The sequence below is a fragment of the Falco punctatus genome (assembly GCF_963210335.1).
Source record: "Falco punctatus genome assembly, chromosome: 11".
NCBI classification, from domain to species: domain Eukaryota; kingdom Metazoa; phylum Chordata; class Aves; order Falconiformes; family Falconidae; genus Falco; species Falco punctatus.
The window spans coordinates 32,378,550-32,400,305 of NC_137591.1; the positions used below are offsets into that span (position 1 = coordinate 32,378,550).

The window sequence follows — 21,756 nt, forward strand, 5'->3', positions numbered from 1 at the left end:
GGGATTCCTGAGGTCATCTGCTCTTTTCCTCACTCAGAGCATAGCTAATTTTGAAGTCACTCTAGCTTGCTAAAAGCCTTGTTCATTTTTCTTCCAAGTATCTTCAAGGATGGAGATTTCGCAACCTGCCTATAGAATCATGAGATACCTACCTATGTCCTACATTTGTAACTCAGTCCAGCTCTTCTCCTGAAGAACTCAGTATAGCACTAAGAAGGTCACAAGAACAGCTACCTTATACCAAGGAGGATTTATTTTTGATGGATAATACAGCATAGGGAAGATAAGGCAGCTAAAGGCAATTTGTTTTGCAAAATGAATCCCTTCACTGATGAATCAAGTGACTGGTCACATGGAAACTATTTGCTTTTTGGAAGAGGCCATAAAAGACTTCATGGAGGAATTTATTAAATCCTGCATTCATGAAGCCCAATAGAGTAGTCTGAATCTTTCTCTGCTTTTTCCAAACAGAAGTGCTTCCTTTGGAAATTATTCATTGTTCTTTTACGATTTCTAAAAAAACCATTGATATTTCCATCCAGAGGGAGATACTTATTTTGTCTTTTGTATGAAAGTGCTTAGCATTTGTGCACATGAAGCATTAAAAAACTATGAGCCAGGCCTGCCCCACATGTCTTAAAATGTTGTGATTTTTTTTTAAAGGCTCTTCTCCTTTGTCTTCTCTTTTTTGCAGCCTGATCAATACTTTCGCATCTTTCGTATCATGTCAATGTTATAGATTCAACTGCTAGTGCTGGTGCCATTTCTCTATAAGGAAAGTAAAGCAACTGACATAATCTTCTGGGCTTCAAGAAATGGAGGAATTATGAAATATGTATACATGTGAAATGTAAGCAACATAATTTAAAGACCATGACTGTAACTTGTGTGTACAATTACAACAGTTTCCAGTACAAGAAAAACTTCTGGATTTTAGAATGAAGTGGAGGTTTTTTAACATTTGAATACATATTATTTGTCTTTTCATTTCCCTGCCATTACAATTTCAGGAAAATATTGTGGAAAGGTAAGAGGGGTAAAGATGTGCCAAAAGGTGGTTGTGGTATGTTATAGCTAAAGACTAGTGTCCACAAACGGGTTTCAGACCTGTTTTTGTGAATAAAATTCACAAAATGTGTCTAGACTTGATCTAAATGAGTCTTTGGGTAGTCAGGTGAACTGTGAAATTACTAGTCTTCATCCAACCACACCTGTCTTTGGATGTGTTTCATACAGAATGCATTTTACTTCATAAAACCTCTAGATCTGATTAATTTGTGCTGGTATTGGTATAGAAATGAAGCCATATACCCTATATTAGCTATTGCAACAAAATGCATGTAAAGTAGTGGTCAGTTCTCCTCTCTGCACTGGCTTTCTCCTCATCAGTCTCTGAAAGGCTGCTCTTTTGATATTCAATGTTTTTTACAGGATTAGCTCTGGTCGCTGGAACAATTTCAACTTGCTGCGGTTATAGCAATTGCATTCTTTGGAATTAGATTACAGTTTTCTACTGTGAAAGACACAAAGGCTGTAGACTGAATTGTTTTTGAACTAAATATAATACTATACTAACTACAGATTTTTCCAATTCAGACATGAAAGGTCCAGAAAAATCAAACAACCCAAACACCTCCATACATACCCTATCAAGAATTCATTATAAGACTACTTTTTTTTTTGTAACTTCTTTTTTTAAATACCTGAGAAGCAGTAAGCAACTTGCTTAACAGTGTGGATTTCACATAGCAGCTGAGAATGTTTCTCAGATCCTTTGCACTCTGCTTCCTTCACAGGCTTTGCAGGAGTCATGATTTCTGAGATAAAAGAAACGTCACCTAGTGCCTTCTTTCAAGTAATGAAACCTAATTAGGATCTCTGTAAAAATTCTGAGCATTAGCCAGATGGCACAAGTCTTCCAGTGCCTGTGAATTTTTTTTCATTAAGAATTAATATCATTAGCTTTTAAAGAATGTTTCATTTAGACATTGTTAGTCATATTAAAAAAAATTAATAAAAGAACACTATCTAAGGCCATTGCTATAGTTTGATTGCTTCTCATTTCTCTTTAATTCACAGTTGGCTACTACAGGGTCTTTACCCTTCAGCCCCCACAAATGGCAGAGCAATATTATACATGGACATTATTACCTTCCTTTCAACAAACCCAACTCTTCCCCTGAAGTGAATCAAGACAGTCTGAAATCCTTTCTCTGTGTTGTGAAAACACACTTTGAAGGATTCTTTTGGTTCTCTTTCTCAGATGGTTTGTTGATATTTTGGATGTACTTCTCTTTCTAGCTGTATTCATCATGTGTTCTTTAGGTTATGAGATAAAAGGGATCTCTGGGAAGCAGCAAGGATGGATTGTCTTTAGTGTGTACCTAACTCACCGGTATTAGATTTCGTCCTTCCCTTTAAATCATGGTTTGCCTTGTAAGCTTTTTTTGGTGTAACATTTTATTTTTAAAACCAATCTGATTCCCTTAAAAGGAACATTCATCATGGCTAGTTGTTATCACAATTGCTATAATTATGCAGGTAAACTGGTTTGCCTAGTTATCTACCTTTTTGTTTTGCAAATGTTCCAAAGATTGTGGCACCAGTCCCGGTGACCTGAAGACAAGAACTACAGAGTACAAAAAGCCCATCGAACAAGAGGGCACCCCATGGCTTTACAACCTGAAATAGCTGTGCAGGTTACTGAACTATCCTGAATATCCTGAAAGCCCCAAATGATTTTGATGAGTAACACTTGAGTGTCCATGATAACGTATCTGCAAAGAGAAGAGCAATAAATAAAGTAGGACAGCAACGTTTTGTACTGCTCCGTTTATCTATGACAGGTTGTGTGCTTACATCCATTGCCACTTCTGAAAACTTTTGCCTTATTATATGTATATACATATGTGTACAGAATTTATCATAAATCTTTCTAAAGATACTTTTAGCAGACTAACAAAGGAAGTATTTATTTTCACCATGGAAATATTAACATTTGGATATTTATTCGGAACAAATAGTTTCTTATTTACTACAGTGCTAAACTGGCCAAAGTTTATGTTGTCCTAAAAATTAATAGGTAATTAACTTTAGGTTAATAGGTAATAGGTATTAACTAAATAGTTACCAAAAAGCAAGACTCAATAGCATAATGATAAAAGTCTTTAAATTTTGCATTTTCTTGAGAAGAATTCTTAGAATATTTTAAAAATAGGTGTTTTCCAGTGTATCTGAGTGCTACTTACCTGAGACAGACCCTCCATTGGAAAGGAAGGGCTGGAAACTTTCAAACATACTTTTTCTGTGAAAGAAGACTACGAGATTATTTGAAGAACAGTGTTAATTAGATTGAGAAAGATATAAAAAAATCTACTGCATATCACTCTATCTTTTGCATATAATAAATACATTGATGGCTTCTACTGTAACTGGGCATTAAGAGCATTCTTTGCTTCTTTGTCCTGATGTTAAGTGAATGTTGCCTAGTCAATAATTTCTAGACACCAAGCATACTGGTAGCTGTTATTGACTACCCTTCACTTTTGGAGTAAATAAGTTGTATTTAATTATTATAATTTAAGTTAATATTAGTATTTATTTCTTTAATAGTGATATTAAACACTAGTATTAATGTTAATCTTTCATTTATATAATTGCTCATTTTCTTTAGCTGCTCAGTGACTCTGTTCTTGAGCTTGATCCCAACTCTTGGACGAGTTCATAAGGTCTTTTTACAACTTAGAGAGTGGGATTAGATTCCCTCTGTTTTCAAAGCTAAAACTGTTCACTTTAAGTGCTACTAAATCTCATGCCTCATCCCAATTTACTTCTTTATGCTTTATTCCCAAAACTCACGCTCTGCTAAAACATAACAATGAATTCTTCAGCAACAAAACCAGGGCACTCACGACGTATTCAAGCAGAAGACAGGTGTTCTCCTTTATTAATATATATAACTTGTCAGAAGTACAAAACTACAAAATTGGTTTACTTTGATGTATTAAATAGTTAAGAGAAACATTATGCCAACAATTTGCCTTCATTTGGCCTTGAAAGAAAGTAATGTCTGATGTGACTCTGGGTAAGAAGGAAAGGCTCTGGCACAACCATCTACAGCTCCAGATGGCCACGTCTAAGTAAGTTTGGTGGATGGATGTGAGACAAATCTGGATGTTCTTTAGTGACTTTTTCTAAACGAGGATAACAGACCTTTGCAAAGAATTATTTTTCCTGTAATATATCAATGAGAAGAATTAACTCCTTGAGATTTGTTCAGATTGGAGAATTCCTGTTGATCATATGCACTTCCTTATCTACAAGGTAGAGTAACTCTAACTTCTGTGAATTGTCCAGCATGGAAAAGACTATCCTGATCATTAACTACTGACCTTTCCCTGTTTCTTCAATTTGATGCAGTATGGCTATAGGCGATAAACATTTGCCCAGCTTCTGCCTGTAACATGTCCCTTCCATTTCTTGTTCTCTTGACCAGCTTAATTTTTAAAAATTATTCTGCAGCTGCATTGTACAGAGGAAAATGTTGCTGTCTGATAGAATTAAAGGGGATCAAGAACCGTATGAATGATCCGATCAAAGTGAGTAAAAACTTTGAAAACTGGCCTTGTGTTCATCTTTGCTGGGCTTTGCCTCTGACAATATGAAAGGAAATTATAAATGCTTGTTGAGGCAAGTGTTATTCATGTTCACCATTTGTGTCAATTTGCTGGCTGTACTCCTAATTAATCATTCCTTTAGGCTCCTATTTAGCTTCTGACAATTGCTAACACATTCTTTCAAAACCTGCACCCTATAGACTGACACTGTTTGTGGGTGTTTTCTGAAGAGGAGGATGTGGCCATGACGATGCATTCCAGAGTGCTTTGAAATGAATTCCCAAGTGCTTCAATCACTGTTCTCCGCTCTAGGCCAAACCCAAACATTGTTCTTACTGAATGAGATGAGAGTTTCGTTTACCAGCGATGTGATATTAAAATACCAAGATTCCATTACACAGGATGTATTTAAATGAAATATTATGAAAATGGAGATTGTATAACCCTCTGCATGAAATAAATGTCATTTGAAATGAAGAGTGTCCATGCTAAATTGCTGCCTGCCTTTGTGCAGGAAGCAAGAAGCAAGGGTCGTGATCCTGTCACTGAAATCAGGAATAAGAAAACTCCTTCACACCAATGCAGCATTAAGAAGCAGACATTCCTTTATCGCTGCGCTGGATGCACAGGGGATCGTTCCACCTAATGTGCGTGCCATATCTTACATTTAGGAAAAGTTATATAGACCATACATATGTTTATGCATGACATTTCTTGGAAGAATCATACATATTCACTTGATTTCCAAGAATAGGTGGTGCTATGTTAGTTAAGCATCCTGCATGCTCCTTACAGGTATTTCAGAGTCTTCTGGGGGTCTCAAGAAATAGATGACCCTCTAGTTACAGCTGACTGGGAACCAAACTTCAATTTGCTTTCCCTGTATGGATTTATCTTGACCACAGTTCAACTTCTTTTGACAAGTCTGGGTTTAGATCCAGCTTTACAAGAAGATCTTTGCTTTAGTTCCTTCTTGGAGTTATTAACTTTCCCTCAACAATATAATGTTGCACAACTAACATTTGTTAGTAATTCTCCATAGTGATTATACTGAAATAAACAATACATGGTAGCAATCTCCCTTTAGTGCAGCCTCAGCAAACATGAATTTTATTATCCAAACATAAGAAGTCTTCAAGGTTCCCTGGCTGTGTGCAAGACAGGCATGGGGAAGAACAGAAAGTTCTTTTCTGTAAAAATCTTTGCCTTAGGAGCAAGGACTGGAACCAGGCAGGACTCACATGAATATACCAGCCACTACTTTGTGAAGCCAGGCTCTGGTTTATTTCCTTGCTCTCTCTTTGTGTTTACTAATCTTGAATTTTTTTTTCAGTTTTGTGTTAACAAAGTGAAGAACATCTTTCCTGGTCCAATAGTAGAATGGACTTCATTTCAGTTGAGCGAAGCAGGAAACTGAACTTTCCCACCTCTGGGTAAATGACTGTAGTCTATCATTATTTTCTGTGGTTTGTTTTTTTCTTTCTTTTTCTTCTAGGGTCACTGGCAGAAGTACTTCTCCAGCCATGAGTAAAGGTGTAGGAGGAAGATGAGGGTTTATTTCTGTCCTCAGCTTCTTAGCTATTTCTAAATAAAGAACCATTGAAACTTTTTGGATTTTGTCCAGAGTCTCTGAAGGTCTCATAGTGCTCCTGGTATTACTCTGGGTCCTGCATTCTGCATCTCAGTGTGGTGGATGCACACTTCACTCATCTAAGACCTGGCCCTTTATCTTTCTGCCTCTATTTCAGTATACAGGTTTGGTTTTGGCTTTATTTATTTATTTATTTATTTATTTATTTATTTATTTTTGTATTTTTAGACCATAAAGTATTTTGTGAGGACCTTTGTTGAGGTTTTCCGTGCTAGTGGAGTTTGTCAATCCCGTGCTATGTGCTGTCACACATTCCTTGAAACAATAGGACCACAAATGGATCATTAGCAATACCAAGTAGATTGTTTCCCTAATTGATTTGCATTGTCACATAAATGAATGTGTTTGTTCATGGAGCTGTACAGAGACAGGTGTTTCTCTGATATGAATTGATGCAAGTTTCTGCAGTGATGGACTTTTCTGTTGATCCCTCAGTCCCCTTGACTGTCATTTGTAAAAAAGTAGTTAAAGCATTGCAGAGACAACCTTCCAGATGTTACTCAACCATAACTATGCAATGTAATGCAATAAATGTAATGGAAAAGCCATGCCTACTGAAGTCTGCAGAGAGCTTGAGGCAGGAGCTTTCAGAGTGAGGTTTCCTGCTTACTTCAGTGGAGCCTCATTTATATCACAGTGGTAATTTCTTCCACGTTCAGCAAATGGCGATGTGTTCCACAAAAATTTTGTTCTCAGGAGACTTTCCTTGTGCTTAAAATTTTCTTCTGAATATTATTTTTAGATAGTATTCTCATAGAAACCAGACTTATCCCAGATTCATGCTACATTCATTTTCTACAGATAAAGATTTTTAATTAGAATATAATGATTTTGTGTATAAGGTATTGGTTTGGGAAGTGAGAGACCTCAATTCTACTGCTGATTTCATCATGGACCTGTTATTTACTCAAAGACTTATTACTTAATTGTGTCTATCTCTCCTCAACCTTTCATCTCCCTTGTATCTCAAAGACTGTAAATGTTCTTGGGAATGGGATTTTTTCCTACTGAAATGTAGAGAGCAAATACAATACAACCCTGATTTCGCCAAGGGATTTCAGTCATTACCATATAACATTTAAAATGTGCATGATTAATGATACGTTCCAGATAAGCATCTTAAAGCCCAGTTTTGAAAGTTAAGCAATTTCTGAGACAATTCAAATCTTAAAAAAAAAAAAAAAAAGATTTCTATATGTTCCTCTGTTGATGTTCTGGTAACTCAGTTCCCAATTCTGTGATGACTTCTCTGCAAACCTGAGCATACTGTTGAGCAGTTTTACTGATGAGTGGAGCTGCTCGCGTTTGCAATGTTAAGTGTGTTGAGTTATTGACTTACAATGAAATATAAGAAATCATATTCTTTCCATTGTTTTGAAAAGTGATTAGTGATCTTGCATACAAGTCTTCTTTGCCATGTATAGAAGATTTCTGATTTCTGACCCTTACAAGAATGAGTTATTGCATGCGGTATACTCTTACAATGAATTTATACTAGCACTCAAAAGCAGGCATTTTGGGTGAAAATACTGTCAAGTTCTTTGTGTTAGCTGCCTCATTGTAAGAATATAGAAAGCCATGTCATTTCAGCCTTTCTTAGTGTCTTTTAATTATGTGCAAACCAAAATTAATGAGCCAGTTCTCTGCATGTGAAAGAAGTCAGCAGTTTTCGGATATTTCTGTACGTACACTTCACAGATTCTGACTGAGGTTAGGAAGCTACTGTATCACAAATTAATCTCATTCTGAAGGAGATGTCTAAGAAAATTAGGTGATTACTCTCTGAGAGTGCCTGTTTCTCTCTAATGTCTGTAGCAGCAGTGCAGGCAAGTAGCTCAGATGAATTGCCTGGCTTTGGGTGAGACGAATACCCTTGTGACGAGCCACGAGGGAACTTTGAGAGACTCAGCTCTGGATGTGCAAGATGGATAAAGGAACCTCCCTCCCCACCTCTGAGAACAGTTTCTTTCCAAAGGAGCACTCACAGTCAGAAACAAGTTTTTTTCTATTATGAGGAAGTTCAATACTGTGATTCAAACGAATGTAAAATATTTCAGAGATTCTGACTTAGTCTCAATGAATGTGGTATGCTGGGTGAGGCAGGTAAATATACTGAGAAGTTTTTTAATGTTTATAATCACCCCTTTTTCTGGTCTGGATGTGAGTAGTTTTCTGAAACACTGGAAGGTGTTTGCAAACACTATGTTGTTGTCTTGACATCAACTATTACAGAAGGGATAACCCTAAATATAACTCATCTAGGGGGCTGGGGCTTTGAAAAACACATGCAACTTCTCCTTAAGAAGTAGCTCTTAATGTAAGACTACTTCATGGAGCCAGAGACAGCAGTAACAGCCTATTGAAAACCTGAGAAACTACAACCATACAGGTCTTGAAAGTCCCCAGGAAAGGGTGACTTGCTCTGGGTGGCACTAGAAGATGTATTTCATATCATACAGAAGTACTTTTGGTTTCTGTGATGTTAGTAAATGGGGTCAATGCAAAAGCAGATTGTCCCAAGGTAAATTGTTTTTAAATATCTGCTTTCATCTGGTATTGGAACAAAAAGTTTAAAGTATTTGTAGAAAGAATAGGCCTTTAAAAGATCAACTAGAAATCACTGAACCATTTTTTGTTTTGACTTGGTCTGATAGTACCCCATGCCTGCCTGATGTCTCATCTGAGCTGTGATTTGAGTTGTGTGAGGATCTGAGGAGCCACTCACCATATAGCTGCAGAATTCGCAACACTGGGTTACAATTGCATCAGGTCAAGATTTGGTTTTGACTGGATGGTAAATCTTTACCTTCCATTGTCTTTTACACTTGTTCTTGGAATTTTTGGCAGCTGAAGGTATGAATCAGAAGGCTGACATCCCCGGTGGCTTTCAGAAGTGCCCTAGGAGGTCAGGTATTTGCCTTCATCTGCTGATTATCAGCAAAAGATGTTCAGTGTAGAGGCAGGTATCTCTGAAATGCTTCCGGAGATTCCTGCTACAAGGCAGAGCTAAAATAGTTTAATCACCAAGCTATGGAGGAACGATGTCGTTTTACCACAAGTGATGTGGTAAATGGCTAACCACATGCTGAGGCACCTTCAATTGCCCTCCAGGGGCAGGAATCACAAGTGAACATCCCTGCCATGATGCTGCAGCCATCGGTCCATGTGTGTTACTCATACAAAGCGCTGATGAAACGTGGCCCTACTGGCAAACCCGGCAGGTAAAAACTTTATGGAAGCTGAAGTTGCAAGTATCAAACTGAGGGTGCTGGGTAGTTTCTGCTGTGTACCCTGAGCAGGCTGAGGCAGGAGATGTTGTACCAGGTGTGAGGGGATCTGGATAAGGCTGGAAAAAGAAAATTTCAGACAGGGTTCTCATAAAACAAAGATAAGGTTGAAATGTCTCACATAAGCCATTTTGTCTTATCATGACAAAAAGGATAAAGACCTGGTAATGCCCAAGGTGACCTTTGTTGAAGCCTTTTGGATTTTATATCATTCCATTTTCCCCTGACACATGTGGCTTACCTTTAGAGCTAAAAGTCGCTAGACCAAACGTGCAACTTGGTTTGGGTTCAGTAAATCTGTCCAAATTTTCTCCAAACCTGGCTGTGGTTGTTCTATGGACAAGTCAGCCGGCTGGCACTTCCCGACTAAGAGTCTGTTGGCATTGCAGACCTGGGACCTTGACACAGGCACGACACCACCACAAGAAGAGCGACAACCCCCATGGCTGGCGCTGTGATCACCAACAACCATGGCAAAAGATACTAAATGGTTACGGTGCATCCCAGGTGCAATTCACTACGGCATCAAAGCAGGAAGGGAGTGTTTCAGCTCGGTATAATCTGACCTCAGATACATTTGCTTTTATTGTCTTAATGTATTTTATATGTTTTGAGCAAAAATGATATTTTGCCATAGGGAAAACACTTAGTTGGAGGATTTCTGATCAGTGGGACTCGTAAGGAAGCTTCTTGATTTAATCAAATACTTGTCAAGCGCAATTCACACGTCTCACTGCAATTAAAGGAGCCATTTTCCTGAAGGAAGGCAGGCGTTTGGTTAGACATTGTTTTAAATAGAAAATATGACATGCTTTGTCAGTATCTTTAAAATGACAGTCTTGCTCCGTGCTGATTTTGTCTCTGTGACTGGCTGGTTAGAACTGAAATAGATTTTAGGGCAATAATTTAGCAGGGTTTTAATTAGTTTGCTATTTACCCCTGATACTTTGCTCAATAAAAACCCCTAGAAAATATTTTTTTCCTATGAAAGGGCTACATATCAAAATTCAGACACGAGCACGGAAAGGTGCGGTACATTTATGACCTTGTGTGATTAGTGATCTCTGAATCTAATCTTAAGGTACTTTAATGGACTATAATTATCTACAGTGTATAGTTACTGCCTTTCCTGAGATTGATTTAAAATTGCCTCAGGAGGCAAGTGCTGTGTAATTATCTGATAAGAACTAAACTTGATACTCTGACTGGAAACTTTTGGAAACACAAAAATAAATATAGTTCAGGACAAAACTTACTGCTGGCCAGCTTCAGAAATGAAATCTGTTCTCACAGGCTGTCTCTGCAGTGACAGATAAAGAAGAAAAGGGGAAAAGCTTGCAACCATTTTCAAGATATCAGCCTAATTTAGCAAACTTAGGGGAAGGTGGTCTTGCTCACTGCCACAGATGTTCTTACAGAATCATAAGCAGAAGAGAGGAAGGTGAAGGACAGATATGTGTGAACTCCTCTTACCCAGATGCTAGACAATAGGATTTATAATAAAATAAGCAAGATGCTCAGGAGATTGTGTTTACAGAAATTAGTGACTGCAGGAAGGGAGGCAGGTCTTGCAAACATTTAGCAGGTTGTACCCTGACTCTGGGAGTATGCACTCTGTGCTAACACCAGAGTTTCCAGAAGAAGACAATCCCCATGCTAATGTGACGCTCTCACTGGAGCTGATGACACAGCTAGGACTAATGCCATTTCAGAGCTTCACCAAATTCATCACTTTTTAGTATTTAACAAATGGTACTGGAAACACTGCTGAATGCTAGGAAAAATCAGAACATTTCTGATATTTCCTTGCACTTTCCCTATTATTTCAAAAGTCTCTTTGCTCTTTGGACCTACCCCAACAGTCCGAGGTTCCTTGAGAAGTTTTCTGTCAGAGGCAGGATGGGACAGTAGGCTCTCTTTGTGTTGACTGCAGTAAGAGTTTGGGAATTTATATCAAATTATGAGATGCCATCTCAATGAATAATTGTTTTTTTCTCTAAGGTTTTGAAGATACATAGATCCCATCTGTGCTGGGACACAGGATGCTGATTTCTTGGCTTATGCTTTTTCCTTTCTTTTTGCTTGCAGTTAGCTTGGCTTGGTTAGGGCTGAAATGCTGTGTTTAGGAAATGGGGTGTACTGATGAGCTGCAGAATGGCCCAAGCTTTTCCACATCCTGCCCCAGTCATGCCTCATTGTCCTAAATGCATTGACAAGAGTTTGGCCCAGTGGTATGGTGCTGAGAATAGATGTGCTGTACCACCAGAGACTTCAGGAGCCGACAGCAGTCAAGCTTAGGACAGGAACCCTGGGCATGCCCAAGACCGTGGTTAAAGATGAGAAATAAGAGACTGCATGGAGCGTGGAATTATAGACATGTCTTTTAAGGAAATGACTGCTTTCTGTGAGAGCACCTTTCTACTTCTTTTAGGTATTACTGGTTTATCTGGTGGGTTATCTAAATAGATAATGAGCATGCAATGAATAAAACCCAGTCTATCTGCAAATCATGGAATATAAGAAATCACTGTGTTTTCAGGTTCAGATCTGTGGACAGCTATGCTCAGTTTCCTCTCCCTGAGAGATACCAGCACATGATGCACTAAAGAACGATGCACTATTATCCCATGGCAAAAAGATCTTTATACTGAATGACATGTTGCTTATCTCCTGCAGTCTTCTACAACTATCAGTGATAATTTTCTAACACAAAAGCTGTTGTACCTTCCACAATGTAACTCAATTTTGGACCTTTTTATGAGGAATGAAGGTAAATCAATCTCTGAAATGAAAGTTGTCGGTTGCTTAAGGATCATTGACTTCAGCTAGATTGTTGTTGACGTAGACAGGAGACAGTCCATATGTACTTAACGCTTCAAAAGGTGAATTTCTTAAAGTGAAAGAAGTGAAAAGATAAAACTTAGTTGAAAGCAAAATTTGAAAGAGTAAAATGTGAATGAAGTTTGGAGCTTGGAGGACCCTCCCACCAAAATGCCACAATTCAGCAAGCAGGGTGAGGGGGGGAGTTAAAAAAGAAACACTTCTAGCTTAAAGTCCATTCTAGTTCAGTGGAGAAGTGAAGGAAAAAGTAAAAATAATAATAATAAAAAAACCAATGCAAAAACAGACAAAAAGGAAATTAGCTGGTGATATGATATGGAATCTAAAAATACTAAGAAAGAACCACACCTGGCAGAAGGGTTTTCTTATGTAGAAAGAAAAGTTTCTTCTTTTGGAAGAAGAAACCTTTGCAGTGTTACAGTGGTAGATGAAGATGACGAGATCCCTAATAGTGACTCAGTAATGACAACACAGTTGAATATTTAAAGAGAACAACCCTCCACATCAAAGTCCACATGTATCTGACTATTTCCAGCTTAGTTAGCATGACATCAGTTGTGGATCTAATATGGTATTCAATTAATACAGAATGAGAGGATGGGAACAGAATGAACACCAGATAGTGTGGTTTATGGAAATAGGCTCTTGCCAAGCAAGACTTGTTTAATTACGATGAGATTAAAAATTTAGATGGTAAAAGAAGTGATGAGCTTGGTATACCTGGTCCGGTAGACTTCTGTAAGGTGTTTAACCTAGTTTACATTACATTCTGTAAAAGAATTAGTGATACTGTATCAAGGAAGTTCACATTTATTAGATTAAAAACTGACTGACACAGTTGAAGATGTAGCTACTGCGGAATAGCCGTCAGACTTTTTTCTTTTTTTTTATTCCCCCCCTAACTAGGGTCTGCATGGATTGGGAGTAGGCAGAAGTTATTCAATATTTTTATCTAGAAGCAGTGCAAACTCATTGCAGATAAAGCACAGAGATGACAGAGGGCTGGTGAAGTGGTAAATAATGAGGAAGCTTGGGAACAATCTAGGTAGCTTGACAAGTCAGCCCACTCAAAATGAGTTTGTTTTAATATCATCAAAGTAAGGTCAGGCAAGGTTTATATCTTTTTTTTTTTTTTTTTTTTTTTTTTTTTTTTTTATAACAATTGCTGTAGCTGGAAAAAAACTAGCTGTTCAGGTGTGTAAGCCCTTCTTAGGCTTATACATATAGGACCAAGGAATGAAAAGCAAACCTATAAACCTTCAGATCAGCGAATATAATTAAAAAAAACCAACCACCACCACCAGCCCACCCCTCACCCCAACCCTCAAACCCAGAAGCAGTAATTCAAGGCTTATCAGCAGCCCAGGTACATTTGAAGCTTTGCCAGGGTGATGAAATAGATCCCTGACAGTGGGTGGCTGGAGTAAGGCTGGGAGAGGTCAAAGGGGGCTGCAGGGGGCTAGGAGGGTCCACGAGACCCCTGTGAAGGGCCCTGTAGCAGCCTGTCGTGTGGAAAGCTCGGTAGCATTTTGCTGAGGGGTTTGGAGATAACACAGCAATGGCAAGTTGCTGTGACGGTTGCTCCCTGCCTCCCAGCCCACTTCTGGGGCCGCTTCCGTGGGCTCCACGGTCCCTCGGGGAGGGGGTGCCCACCCAGGGCTGGCTGCTCGGCAGGGTGCCAGGCAGGGTGTCAGCTCAGGAGCAATGCTGCTGGTTCACAAGGGTCAGCTGCTGGGAGAGCTCAGCGAAGAACAGCCCGACCTCTTCTTACCTCCATCTCCAGACCAGTTGTTAGTGGGGGAGCCAGCATGTTTTCCACCGATGCGCAATGCAGTTCTCTGCTTAAGTTTTCACTGCGGTAGAAATCCAAGCAGACTTGCTAGATTTTTGTTCTAGATATATAATTTACTAGCTGTTTTGAAGCAAATGTCACTTTCTTTTTATATTTATGAACAGCTGGGGATCATGAGGCAGCTGTTTAAGGAACTGTATTTACTTTTAGATGTAAACAAAATATTAAAGTGCCCTCCAGAAATCTCTGTGCTCACACAAACATCTCATATTCTATATTATTTATATGCGTGAGTGTGTGGGTCGCTGCAGCTCGTTTCTGTCTGATACATTAGCTCTCCCTGTGTGACAGGCTCTCTCTAGATAAAGCAATCTGCAGGGAGTAGGCACACAATTGCTGGAGGGCCACTCCAAAGATGCTGTGATGGAAAAAAAATTTCCTTTTTCTTTCATCTTAGATGAGGAAGATGAAAAAAATGTCCTTAAACATGAATTTTCCTTGCTGGTAAAAACTTGGTAGATTTTCCTCATGAAAAAATTAAGGAACATTAAAATATGTATTTTGCACAACTTAGAAGATTGTGATGTAAAGATGCAACACTGCTAAACCAGATGCTATCCTCCTTACTCATGCTGAGCATCGGCAGACATGGAAAGACATGCTTTCTTTAAGCCTATTACATATACTTGCTTGCAGTCTTAAAATTCTCCCCGAGTCACGCAGACTTCCCTGCCTACCGGGGAGATTGCCATTGACCTGTGTGCTGTTCCCATTTATTTTAAAAATACAGAGAAGAAGAGACTCTCTCCTGGAAGGTTAATTAGAGTGTTCAAGGTTTCTAGATTGTGACTCTCATTTTCACCAAATTATTTCATGTGCAATTGCCTGATGACAGTCTTTCTAAGGGCTTTCCTTGGGCTTGTCAAAGGACTGGATGGGAGACACACAGAGCATGTCTTCTGAATACAGAATGACAATTTGTCAATTCTGGTGAAAATTCTTGCAAACAGGTCTACAGATGTGTTAGAGGCAGGTGAAGGGAGTGACTGGGTGTGATGACCTGATAACTGGTTCCAGAGGGTTTGCTCATGAAGGGGTGGGGAGCTGCCCATGAGCTGTATCTGGGGCGCCCTGGGCCTGTCCTGACTCACACCACAAGAATTCTGGCCTTTCATCTTGGCAAGAATGAGTATGACATTTTAGTAGGAGCCAGCTTTCTTAGAATGTGGGTTTTTTTAAATCCTTTCAGCTTCCGCTGAGGTCAGAAGAAGGCTGTGGGTGGGCACTCCTCCGTGACGTTCCAGTGCTTCTGATCCGGGCCATTCTGGACCGTGAAGAGGGATGAGAGCAGCAGGGACTTAATTTAATGAGAAGACTAAGCTACTTCTCCTTCATTGGGGCTGGCTTCTCGGCAGGTGGGCTGGAGGCAGGAGTCACTCAGAGAAGCAAATGGCAGATATGGGAAGGCAGGTGGGAATTAGAGCACGGCATGGGGATCAGCAAGGCCCAGGGTGGGGCTTATGAGAGGCAGAGGGCTTGAGCCTCTTCCGTTTGGAGGCCTTCATCATGCTACTAACAGGAGCCTCACCTTCCTCCCATGCCTGCCTTTACATTATGGCTGTGTCCACCTCAGTTGGTTTGTGTCTCCGTCTGAGCTCTTCTGAAGTGATTGACATGCATCTGGCAACGATACGTGCTCTCCAGCTGCACTAACCTTATACCCTTGGTGTTCTGAGACAGCCTACACTTATATTGACTGAAACACATTATAAATTTGGGTTATATCCATATTATCAGAGGAAAATTTTTATGATTACACGACAAGATGCCAAAAAAAACCCCAAACAATCTAAGACCTATGAAAATCAGCAGTATGTGCTGAGAAAAATCAATAAGTAATTTGCCCAGAGAATCCCAAAGAGCATGCATGTTTTTTGAGACTTAGAATAACTTTTGCTTATTGATTCTTAAAATCTTCTGAACAGGTAGATATGTAAATACAGGGATAGTGCTCCTCTGGAGTTCAGTGGGAGGAGGATCAGGCCCTGAGCTGGCAGCTTTGGGATTTAGAAAGATATGCTCTGCTGCTTAATGAAACTGTTTAATTAGAAAACTTTGTCACAGCCTATATGTGGCTTGAAGGCAGTTTTATCAAACAGGCTGAATAATTCTTTCCAACCATTAAAGCTGATTGGTATTCTTAGCTTTGAAAGGAGAGAAACACGGAGAGCACTGATAATGAGAGCTGGGCAGCATTCAGGGAGTCTTTGTCTTTTGAGCAGGTACTTGTGGCTTCTTCAGGCAATTTGCCACCTGACAAACCAAAATTAAACTGAAATATTCATAACTACATATTTTGACTGAGTTTGAGTCAAGACTGTGCAAAGCCAGTGTTAAATCAGAACTAATTTAACTCAATATGACCATGCATGTAACCATGCCTACTTTTAACCAGCTTAACTCTATGTTCATGTCGGGTTTTTTTAATTTTCATTTTAAAAGCTTCTGGTTCTGTCAGACAGTGGAGTACCTACTGCTAATACAGTCTACATTTCTGAGTGTCTTGCCTGAGGAAAACAAAGGAAGCATAAATAAAGAACCCAATTTTTAAGCACAATTTTAGTGCAATTTTAAATGTACAAAAATGTTTCCTTTTCACCGTAAATTGCTTGTAAGTATAAAACTCACATTCTGCATATTCTCCTTTATTCACACTGCTGGATATTAAAGGACAGGGGGGGCTCTCCACAAATGAGAGTGACAATGCTATTATTACTAGAATGCCAAAGGAACAATCTTGTGTTATTTCTTGACTGATTTTTTTTTAATCTGCAAATGTATCCAAAATATTGAAAATTTATGTGAGAAGAAAGTAAAAAATTATGTCAAACATATGCTTCTCTGTTCTTAAAAATGTCAGTGGTTTTGGATTCCAGTTATTCAGCTGCTCTTCCTGACTTAGAATGTTGCCTGATCTAATTTTACTACCACGTACCTCATATCATTGTTCTCCAAAACTCAGGCTCATTTCCATCATGTCACGAGACTCATAGAGCGTACCGCAGTGTATAACAAAGAAAGGTGCTGTTCAAGGAACATCTAGGTCAAAGTCAATGTGGTAAAGCAGGGGTTTCTGTATTTGGATCTACTCATCGACTTCAGCTGGGAAATATTTTGGTTTTGAGTTAATATCCAAATCTACCCCTTCCATTAAACATTGAGATAAAAACTTCTTAGATAAGCATTGCACATGGATAAGCATTGAACAGATTCCTACTGTGGTCATAAAGGAAGATTATTCAGAAGACTAGGAAGAATTGTTTCTAAAAGGATCAATTTAACCTTAATGCCATTCTTGAGGATTTTATCAAATTAGATCAATAGAATCAGGTTTTAAAAAGACATGTAAGAACCAAGTATAAAAAAATGTGGGCAATAGTTTTAGAAATGCTCTGTGGCCATCAGCACAGACTTTGATCCTGTGGGCATATTTTGTGAAGCTTACCAGTATGATGGTATTTTTTTTTTTTGACCTATCTAATAAAAATTTCCTTTGTTACTGCTTATGTCTATTGCCTCTTATGCTCTTGCTGCACACATCTGAGGAGTGCCTGCCTTGGTCTTCTCTATCAGATAGCTGAGGTCTTCCCCTCTCGACCTGCTGGCAATGCTCCTCCTAATGCAGCCCAAGACACCATTGGCCTTCTTTGCTGCAAGGGCATGCTGCTGGTTCATGTTCAATTCTGTGTCCACCAGGACCCCCAGGTCCTTCTCTGCCAAGCTGCTTTCCAGCTGGTCAGCCCTCAGCCTGTACCGAGATTATTTCACCCCTGGGACAGGAGTTCGCACTTTCCTTTATTGCCTTTATTAAATTTCAGAAGGTTCGTACTGGCCCATTTTTCCACCCTGTTGAGGTCTCTGAATGGTGGCCAGACCTGTCAGCATATCTGCATCTCTCACTGGTTATGAATCATGGGCAAATGATGTAAGTGCACTCTACCTCTCAACCAGGTCTTTTAATAAGCTCATTGAGCAATATTGGCACCAGTATTGATCCCTGAGAGACAGAGATTGAATTTACGAGTTGCCCTTCTTAAAGAAAATCTGAGGAGTTTTTCAGTGACTGCTGCTCCCGACCATGGGGGCTTTCTTTGGGGACAGCCACAGCCCTTTCAAGACATCAGTAGCCTCTCTGATGTAAATGATGAGTGAATTATGCTGCAACTTTTTAGCAATGACAAACGATTTCAGTTTTTTTCACAGCCTATTAAAGAACACTAACAGCACTCACAGCTTTGGTATATTTAGTGCATTTTTGGTAGTTTTTCTCAGCATGTCTGCATCAAGATTTGAGAAGAGGCTTGCCTTAGCAATGCTAAGAGACCCAAACTAGAAGACAGCTCAACAGTTTCAGGGTTCCAACTCACACTACCAGGTTAGGGGGACTGGATACTGTGTCCCAAAGTTTTATTTGCTCCCTGCCCCTCTGTCATACTAAAAAACTTCTGTAAGTCCTGTCCCTAGGTTACTTATGGGATTATTAGGGGAGAGCATTTTTTCCTTTAACACCTCACAGTAGTATATGGTTCAAGACAGAATATAGCATTTTCTGAAATCAGCTCAGAGGGCTTCCCCCTACACACATGTGACTTTTGGAGATAAAGTTTTGCACTTCAGTAGGGTTCCTCTCTTTTACAAGGCAGCTGATTTGAGTAGAAGTTTGAATGAGCTCCTATTAATTTAAGGAAATTGGTTTTTTTTTCATTTTTTTCAGAGATACCCTTTTATAATGGAAATCTCATACTCTTGGGTTTTAGGAAATAAGCCACAAAGGAACACTTCAGCATCTGTTTTTCACTGAAACGCTTTAAACAGGTAAGAATAGTTATTTTGCATTGGAAAACAGACTCATTTACAGCAACTACTATTAATACTGCTAAAAAATTATTTAACTGAAAAATAAGATGTGAAACACTTTTAGCTAAAACCTTTCAGATGAGGCACAGTAGGCACTAAACCCCACTTTTTGATGGAATAAGTTTGTGTAGAATAATTAAAACCTGTGTGGGAAAATAGTTTTGTTCAAGGCAGGAAGCTTCTCCTGGACCCAGTGTAAATGCGTTCCAAAGACAGTGTGCTGGTTTTGAGGACTTTGCCTGAGGAACACAGTACTGTTGGCTGAGGCATCCCTCCTGCTTTTGGCAGTGCTGTTTCTTCAGCAGAAGAAAAGGTGATTTAAGAGGACAGATAAAGCTTCAGTCTGTAGACATCTCCAGCTACTTGTCTTGGTGCCCTTTGCAAGGTGGTGCTGGCAGAAGAGGTACCTTCACTCACTGCCCCGGGGCTTGCCCGGCACGGTGCATTTCTGATAGTGCTGCACCACCTTCTGGAGCTGATCCCAGAGGCCAAGGCAAGCCAGTGGGCTCAGCGATCTGGTACGGCTGGGCACGTGTGAACGCTTTGAAACAGAATGTGGATCTACTGCCAAGCGAGAGCCCTATGGTGAGCTGTGCCATTCTGCCTTTTGCGTGCTTTGCTTATTTCTCCCTGATTTCCTCTGTTACCCTTGATGCATCATGACATACAAATCTGGTGAGGGAGCAGGTGGGTTTTTACAGCCAGTACCATTTTCTCTGTGTGCTGGAAATTGCTGGATAGGCATCTATATACCTGCTTTTACACCCTTCAGAGACCAGAGTTACTCGTGTCACTGCATGGAAGCCCTAATTCAGCAAGGCATTGAAGAACGTTCTGACTTCAAAGCATATGAATGTATTATTTGAAATCACATGGTTATAGTTAAAATATGCTTTGCAGATGCTGATGAGCAGCTTACTTCTGACAGGTTTTGCAGTTCCAGGGTACTGTGTTGCCTCATGCTTGTGCAGTGTACAGACATCTCAGGCCAGTGCAGAGGGGCTGGTCAAACTACAGGCATTTCTCAGTGCTGGTTTTAGCTACTCTGTATCAGTCCTCTCAGGACTCCATGTGACTTTATTTTTTATAAATCACTAGTTATCAGTGCTAAAACTGCCCAGACTCAACAGTGAAAGCAGCCTGCAAAGGTAACAGCAACAAGGCGGAGTAGCTGGCTGACTGTTTTTCAGACTGCAAACTACCAAAAAATCTCTGCAGTCTGTCTCCTCCTCTCAGTGAAAAGATTTTGTCATTTTTCTGGGGCTTTGTTAGAATCCATCTACAATTGTTGTAATTTCCCTAACCAGTTATGGACAATGGGCTAAAATACCTTACAAGGATGAGGCAAATGTAAATTTCTCTTGCTGTCCAGCTCAGGGTGCTGTAAATGAAAATATCCATAGTATTTACATCTCTTATGTTAAAATTGCTGTCATAAGTCTCCCAGTGCCTTAGTAACATCACCAAATCATTTTTTTTTTTCCACAGGACTGGACATTTTCATCCTGTTGTGTTATTTCTTTTTATTTTTTATATTTTAGTTAGTGCTATTAGACCAGTCTCTGGCATTTTCCTAAGTAAGAAACCGTCTGCTGATTTGTGCAACACCTGTCACTATTTTAAAGCAGGCCGACAGCTTTAATAAAACCTTTTTGCAGGGAAAGAAAGAACCATATTTCATGGAGTCTGGTGGGAAAGCAGGCATCTCCACTCCCCATCGCATCCCGCCTGCCACTGCTGAGCATGTGGCAGTGCTGAATCAATAATTGCCGCTCTCACCACCTCCGAACTGTCTCTCAGCAGCTGGGAATTTAAACAAGTAACTCCCCAAACAGTACATCCTCTTCTCCAGTCTTTGCATGCTTGTTAGCTTTCTTCTTCCCCTTATGTTTTATTTGGAATGCAGTTCATTACAATAAATGCTTTGCCACATTAAATTTTTTTGGCAGCTGTATAATAGATGGATGGCTTCTCTCACTACAGGGCATGAGGACCTTAAATTATGAATACATTTACTTTCAGGTGTGGCGATTTGGGTTTTGGTTTTTTTTTTTGTGATGAGGGGGCTCTTTTATATGGGAAAATGATGCTCCCAGATCTGAGTTCTTCAGGGAGCACAGTGGGAACTGAATGAAGTTGGTTGTGATTAAGGAGAACATGGACACCTGCAACAGAAATTTGTGATGTGCTTCAGCACCACGGAAACAATCAGCTGGAGGAAGGAGACTGTGCCTTTTCCTGACCTGTCCATGTAAGGAGGCAACAGGTAGGTGCAGAAGGTTTTCCCTCCTGCAGGTCTCCTCTGAACAAACCCTCCCATAACAAAGTATTGAGGCCATCCCTTTCCTTCGGGGCTGGTCATCAGGAAAGTCCCTGACATCCAAGGCCATAGCAAGGGAAGGAAAGCAGTGATTTAAATAAGGTTGTGTTGGCTAGAAAGGAAAACTCAAGGTAGGAGCTGAAGGTGAAAAGAGCATGTTAGGGTTTCCCCAGCTCCCTCATTCAGAGAAGCCCACCTTGCTCATTTGAAGCAGTTAAAGCATCCAGAGTGCTGAAGGGCCTGAGGTATGTTTGATCAAGTTTCCCAATGTTTCCTTAGGATATGTGATAACCATGGTGAAGAAAAGGGGCTGGACCACATCCTTTGAAGAA

The 21,756-nt window shown here is 39.7% G+C and overlaps 1 long non-coding RNA gene across 7 annotated transcripts in view; it reads left to right on the plus strand.

The window, feature by feature from the left end:
- LOC308071283 overlaps positions 1–21,756 on the plus strand; it is a 107,490-nt gene that overhangs the window by 62,346 nt on the left and 23,388 nt on the right. For 6 of the 7 annotated variants that reach the window (XR_013931059.1, XR_013931060.1, XR_013931061.1 and 3 more), the window contains one exon: positions 1–21,756. This exon is cut by the window's right edge and continues 8,519 nt beyond it. This is a non-coding gene — a long non-coding RNA (uncharacterized lncRNA). The other variant, XR_013931058.1, reaches the window with a different exon arrangement.